At 47.8% G+C, this 6,639-nt stretch overlaps 1 non-coding gene across 1 annotated transcript; it reads right to left on the reverse strand.

Moving 5' to 3' along the window:
- Positions 1–1,027: 1,027 nt before the first annotated feature.
- LOC111532442 lies at positions 1,028–1,144 on the reverse strand. Its single transcript, XR_002728550.1, has one exon. It is a non-coding gene; the product is annotated as a small nucleolar RNA SNORA26 (small nucleolar RNA).
- Positions 1,145–6,639: the final 5,495 nt, after the last annotated feature.

The following is a 6,639-nucleotide window of genomic DNA, read 5'->3' on the forward strand; positions in this document are numbered from 1 at the left end:
ATAATAATAATAATAATAATAATAATAATAATAATAATAATAATAATTTGGTCCGTGTGCCATATGGACCTTACAACTTTGGTGGACATCTCTTCCTTTTATATAAGCATGCTGTGTGTTATGGACTGAAGGTTTGTGTTCCTCCAAAATTCACAGGTTGAAATCCTAAACCCCAGTGTGTTGGCATTAGGAGGTGGGGTCCTTGGGAAGTAATTAGGTCATGAGGTGGAGCCCTCGTGACTGGGATTAGTGTCCATATAAGAAGAGACCTGAGAGCTTGCCCCTTTCTTCTCTCTGCATCATGCGAGGACACAGCAAGAAGGCTGTCTGCAAACCAGGAAGACAGCCCTCGCAGGACACCGGATCTGTTGGTGCCTTGATCTTAGACTTCCCAGCTTCCAGAATTGTGAGAAAGAAATGTTTATTGTTTAAGCCATCCAGTCTGTGGTATTCTGTTAGAACATCCTGAGCTAAGATGGTGTGTTTAAGAGAATGGGAATACTTAGACCTGAAAATGGAGTGTTGCACTCAGGGGTCAGCAATCTGTAGCCAGCAAGCCAAATTTGATTTCCAACTGTTGCTGTAAATAAAGTTTTATTGCAACACAGCTACACACCCATTTGTTTGCATGTTTCTCTGGCTGATTTTGCATCACTATTTGGCCCTTACAGAAAAAGGTTGCCAATCCCTGGTTTAGTTAATAGTTCTCTGCATTTCGCCTATTAATTCCAGGTGATATGGTTTATTCACAAAAGCAAAGGACGTTAATATTAACCACCTAAGATCTTTAGTTAGTTATTTCTGCCTTCATAGCTAGCTCACTGTTCTCACCTGGGGCCTCAGGGAAGTTTGTTGAGTTATGAAACCCAAAGTAAAAAGAGGAAATAAATTAGCCTCCCTCAAGCTTAAATTCCTCCTTTTGGAAGAATGAGAAACTAGATCTGCAAATCATTTTTCCTTTTCTGCTTCTTCTAAATTTCTTTATTCCAACAGATAAATGTGTTTTTGTTTTTTGTTTTTGTTTTCCAGCTGTGACTCCAGGCAGGATCCAGAGAGGAGTTCATTGAGTCTTCTCTGGGTTTTATGGAGACTTACTTTGCCCTTCCGTGTTAGCCTCTTAAGGCGCTGTGTTAACCTGAGGCACAGGAAGGCAGGAAAATCGCTTGAACCTGGGAGGTGGAGGTTGCAGTGATCCGAGATCACGCCACTGCACTCCAGCCCGGGTGACAAAGACTCCATCTCAAAAAAAAAAAAAAAAAAAAGGCACAGGAAAGGGGGCAGATACAATGTTAAAAGCATTTCCCCTCCCTTGTTCTTTTTCTTCTTCAGACTGTAATAAAAGGATAAAATCTTTTAGATTTCCAGTTTTGCAGCATCGGCACTAGAAATCAATTAAAAGCTATTTTTAGTCCACTCAAGAATACTTATCCAAAAAAAAAAAAAAAAAAAAATAGCTATCCAAATGTTTTGACTACTCAAATTGAAAGCAAACTTACACCAAAAAGAAATTATCAGAAAAGAAGCTCAATCTGTTTGCACAAGTGTACACCCCACATGTTCCATTTGATTCAACTCTACAAATGTTTATAGAGCACCTACCACGTGATACATTTGGGGCTATAGGCATGAATAATCCATAGTCCCTACCCTCAAGATGCTCCGGGGCCAGTGCGAGAGACAGAAATGTTAAATAGTTAAAGTAACTGGAGAAACATGTAATAACAGGCACAAAATACAAAGGAAGGCCCGGGCACAGTGGCTCACGCCTAGAATCCCAGCACTTTGGGAGGCCAAGGCAGGTGGATTGCTTGAGCCCAGGAGTTCAAGACCAGCTTAGGCAACTTAGTAAGACCTTAGCTTTACAAAAAAAAAAAAAAAAAAAAAAAAATTAGCCAGGCATGGTGGTGCATGCGTGTAGTCCCAGCTACTCAGTAGGCTGAGGTGGGAGGATCCCTGGAGCCCAGAGCATGGAGGCTGCAGTGAACTGTGATCACACCACTGCACTCCAGCCTGGGCAACAGCATGAGCCCGTGTTTCAAAAACAGAAAGAAGTAGGAGAGTCTCCAAGCAGAGGAAAAATGAGAAGGGAAGGTACTGAGGTACTAAGGACACAGGACCTTCAAGGAGGTCAGTGTGCCAGGCAAGGGCAGAACAGCAAGAGATGGTGCTACTTCCCATGTGGACTAAGTTCACTGCTCGAGTGAGGAAAAGAGCAATCTGACTTTTTCTTTCTTTTTCTTTGAAATGGAGTTTTGCTCTTGTTGCCCAGGCTGGAGTGCAATGGTACAATCTCGGCTCATCGCAACCTCTGCCTCCCAGATTCAAGCGATTCTCCTGCCTCAGCCTCCCTAGTAGCTGGGATTACAGGCATGCGCCACCACACCCAGCTAATTTTGTAATTTTAGTAGAGATAGGGTTTCACCATGTTGGTCAACCTGGTCTCGAGCTCCTGACCTCAGGTGATCCACCTGCCTCGGCCTCCCAGAGTGTTGGGATTACAGACGTGAGCCACCACACCTGGTCTTTTTTTTTTTTTTTTTTTAAGACAGTCTTGCTCTGTCACCCAGGCTGGAGTAAAATGTCAACCTCCACCTCCCGAGTTCAAATCATTCTCGCTACTCAGCCTCTGAGTAGTTGGGATTACAGGCACCTGCCATCGTGCCTGGATAATTTTTGTATTTTTATAGAGATGAAGTCTCACCATGTTGGTTAGGCTGGTCTTGAACTCCTGACCTCAGGTGATCCACCCGCCTTGGCCTCCCAAAGTGCTGGGATTACAGGCGTGAGGCTGAGCAATCTGATTTCTAAAAAGCTTCCTGCATTTTGGAGAAAGTGAAATCCAAAAGTGAAGAGAGGCTCCTCCTGCCCCCACAATGGCACTGGGCACGTGGCCTGTGTGGCACCACGCGGGTGCTGGATGAGCACACAGCAAACACATGGAGTTTTGGAGTCTGCAGTGGAAGGAACCCTGGATAATACTCACTCTGGGAACAGAGCCCTGAGGAAGGTAGTGACTTCTCCAAAGCCACCCAGCACGTGCTCCAGAGCAATCCTTTGTTGAGGGCTGTGGTGTGCTGGGCACCCTATGAGGCTCTGAAGTTCTCTCAGCAGCATTATGGGGTAGGCTCTGTGAACGTCCACTTGATGGACAGAGCATGGAGTCTTGGGGAGCCCAAGATACTCGCCCACAGTCACACAGCTAATCCATGGGGGAGCCTCAGGGTCTCCCTCCAGGGACTGTGCTCTCCTGACACCTTCCTTAACCTGAGGCCAGGATCCTGGCTCCCGGCTGTGCCCTCCATCACCAGCAAGCCACTGACACTAATAGACCAGCAGACAGTTGCACAAATGGCTTCAGTGGCATCTGTAAAGCATGTGTCCCTGTCCTTGAGGGAACTCTCTCCCAGACCGGAGCCAGGTCAGCATCTTCCACTCCTAAAATGATCATGGTCCATCTTCCAGTTCATATAACCTGGCACCCACGTGCCCGCTTCTAGCGGCCAAATGCATGAGGGGATTATTTGGATTTGTGTGGCATCTGAACCATCATCACATTAGGCTCTCCACTGCATCTCCAAGTCCAAATGAGATCTGAACACCAGCTGCCCTTAGAGCAAGCTCAGGTTGCCATGGTAACTGGGCCATCCTGCTCTTCGGGACTCCAGCAGTCCAAGTAACACCACTCGGGTCTTAGCTACAAAGCTCAGCTCGCAGCAGGCCCCTCCCTCACCTCTAGCTGCATGTTTCAGAACACTGGGTGGGGAGAGGAGAGCTTAAGTAAGGTACTTCCCTTGATTCGATCTTCCTCTGATTAGCCTGTCAGCTAGCTCACATGCACTGACTGTGTACCAGCTGCATGTGAGGCCCCACGCTGAGTGTGGGGATAGGGGTGTCTTTAGCATACGGAGACAGAATATAAAGTCTAGGGAACATCTCGTCTATAATTGTGCAAACACTTGCGGCCCTGCTAGTCTCAGGCATTGTGCTAAGCGCTGTGGAGAGAGCAGCTTGATACAGACCGACCCTGCCCTCAAAAAGCATATACGCTGGGTGGGGAGATAAAAGGGTGAACAAGTGACTGCAGTGCAGCCGGATAAATTGGATAGAGCTCGCACACAAAGTCATGGGGGCAAGTGTCTCTGCCTGGGGGCATCAGGGCAGACTTCCCAGCAGAGGCAGCTTTTGAACTGCTTCTTAAAAGATAAACAGAGGTTGCTGGGTATGCTGGCTCACGCCTGTACTCCCAGCACTTTGGGAGGACAAGGTGGGTGGATCACTTGAGGTCAGGAGTTTGAGACCAGCCTGGCCAACATGGTGAAACCTCATCTCTACTAAAAATACAAAAATTAGCTGGGCGTGGTAGTACACGCCTATAATCCCAGCTACTCAGGAAGCTGAGACAGGAGGATGGCTTGAATTTGGAAAGTGGAGGTTGAAGTGAGCTGAGATCATGCCACCACACTCCAGCCTGGGCAACACAGTGAGACTCTGTCTCAAAGAAAAAAAAAAAAGAGAGAGAGAGAGAAAAAGATAGTTAGGGGTTCACCAGGCAGAGACAATGGAGAAGGGCGGTTCAGTCATGGAGCCGAGAGAGAAGATCACCAGCAGCCCAGTAAGCCAGGAGGGATGGGACGGGAGGTGGGTGGTTCCAGATTAGAAGAAGCTTGACTGCTGCGGAGCAGGTTGGTTTTCCTTCTGAGGGCTGCGGGGAGTTTATAGAGTGAGTTTCAGCCGCCCAACACAGGAAATGGAATGGAGAGGACAATACAAAAGGCCCAGAGCCCAGCTGGACGGCTGGGACAGTGGTCCCAGTGCGCTGGGGTGAGGTGGGGTCTCTCCTTCCAAATGGCAGCATTCTTCCACCTCGGTAGCAAACTGTGGAGCTGATACTTTGATCCTGAAGGGGCTTGCGGGGGCCAAACCCTTTCCTTCACCATTCGTGCTGTCAGCGGAGACAGGCATCTCAACAGGGTTGTTTCCTGCCTCGCTAATTTTTTCTATTTTTAGTAGAGATGGGGTTTCCCCATGTTAGCCAGGCTGGTCTTGAACTCTTGACCTCGGGTAATCCGCCTGCCTCGGCCTCCCAAAGTGCTGAGATTACAGGTGTGAGCCACCGCGCCTGGCCAATCCAGATCCCTTTATTTTGCTCTTTTTTCTTTCCATAGCCCTTTGCCTTCTAAGGTACAATTTAATATACTTATCGATTATGTTTATTAATTATTATACTTATTCATTGCATTCACGGTGTCTGAACTTCAATAACTATTTGTTACCTTGCTGAATAGTGTGAGAGGAGATGTATGAGAGCCTCTCTCTCCTCTGGAACAAGCCTGGGCAAACGGTCCTCAGAACTGCTCCTCGTAGGTTTTTGTTCTTCTAGAGCGGGGATATTTCTGGCCATATGCACGCTGTCTGTCGGGAGCAGGAGTGGGATCTGTTCCCAAGTTCCAGCTCTGTGGAGCAGCAGCACTTGGGAAATGGAGGCACTCTGGATTCGGGGGAGTCTCCTGTCTGTGTGCTGTGTATAAACTACTTATCTCACCTCGCCTTCAAGTGCGATGAATAATAAATGCCCACCTGGCTGTGTTGTTGTGAGAAGTGAATACAATTAAAAGTGATTATGCATGTTGAGCAATCAGTACAGGGTGTAGAAGATAACGAGGCTCAAACAGTGAGCTATAAATGCTTTTGCAAAAGACAGCTACTTAAAACTCGAAATACGTTTTCCCAGAAAGTCTGTGGAAAAAATCTGTTCCCTGGAGTTCGTGAGAAAAGTTTGGTAACTGAATGGAGAATGTATCACCAGCTGAAGGCTGGTGGCAACTCAATGACCGTTTGTGAGGCCCTAGCCCTGGCCACCCTGTTCTGGTGATGGGTGGGGCTGCTTTAAGCACAGTCTTATTTTACCTTTGGCTCTGGGCATATGAATAGGATTGGAAGTCAGAGCTCAAAGGACAGAGCTGGTGTAGTCTAAACGCCATCCTTCCAGGTGGGCAAGCAGAAGCCTGGGGAGGGCGGAAGCAGCTCCCCTGCATCACAGGACAGAGGACTGGTGGGAGGATTGTGCAGGGTAGCAGGTGAAGGCCTCCCAGCGCAGTGGCTCCCAGAGGAGCGTGGAGCTGGCCCAGGCCCCAGCAGCAAGTGAGGAGAGAGGGGCTCCACAGCTCCACAGGTCTGTCCTCCAAATTCATGTTTTTTTTTTTTTTTTTTTTTTTTTGAGACAGATTCTCGCTCTGTCACCTAGCTAGAGTGCAGTGGTACGATCTTGGCTCACTGCAAACTCGGCCTCCTGGGTTCAAGTGATTCTCCCTCCTCAGCCTCCTGAGTAGCTGGGATTATAGGCACAAGCCACCACGCCCAGCTAATTTTCCTATTTTTAGTAGAGACAGGTTTCACTATGTTGGCCAGGTTGGTCTCCAACTCCTGACCTCAAGTGATCTGCCTGCCTCAGCTTCCCAAAGTGCTGGGATTACAGGTGTGAGCCACGGCACCCAGCCTCATGCTCTTTTTGATGCTCAGCAGACTGTGTCAACACCTGTGTGCAATGTGGAAAAGAAATGTCTCTTCTGCAATAAAAATGTCCCATTGTCTTCTATATAATGAACAACTGCGTCCTGCTCTCGCCTCCAAACAAGTCCC

Source organism: Piliocolobus tephrosceles, chromosome 15 (genome assembly GCF_002776525.5).
Source record: "Piliocolobus tephrosceles isolate RC106 chromosome 15, ASM277652v3, whole genome shotgun sequence".
Taxonomy (NCBI): domain Eukaryota; kingdom Metazoa; phylum Chordata; class Mammalia; order Primates; family Cercopithecidae; genus Piliocolobus; species Piliocolobus tephrosceles.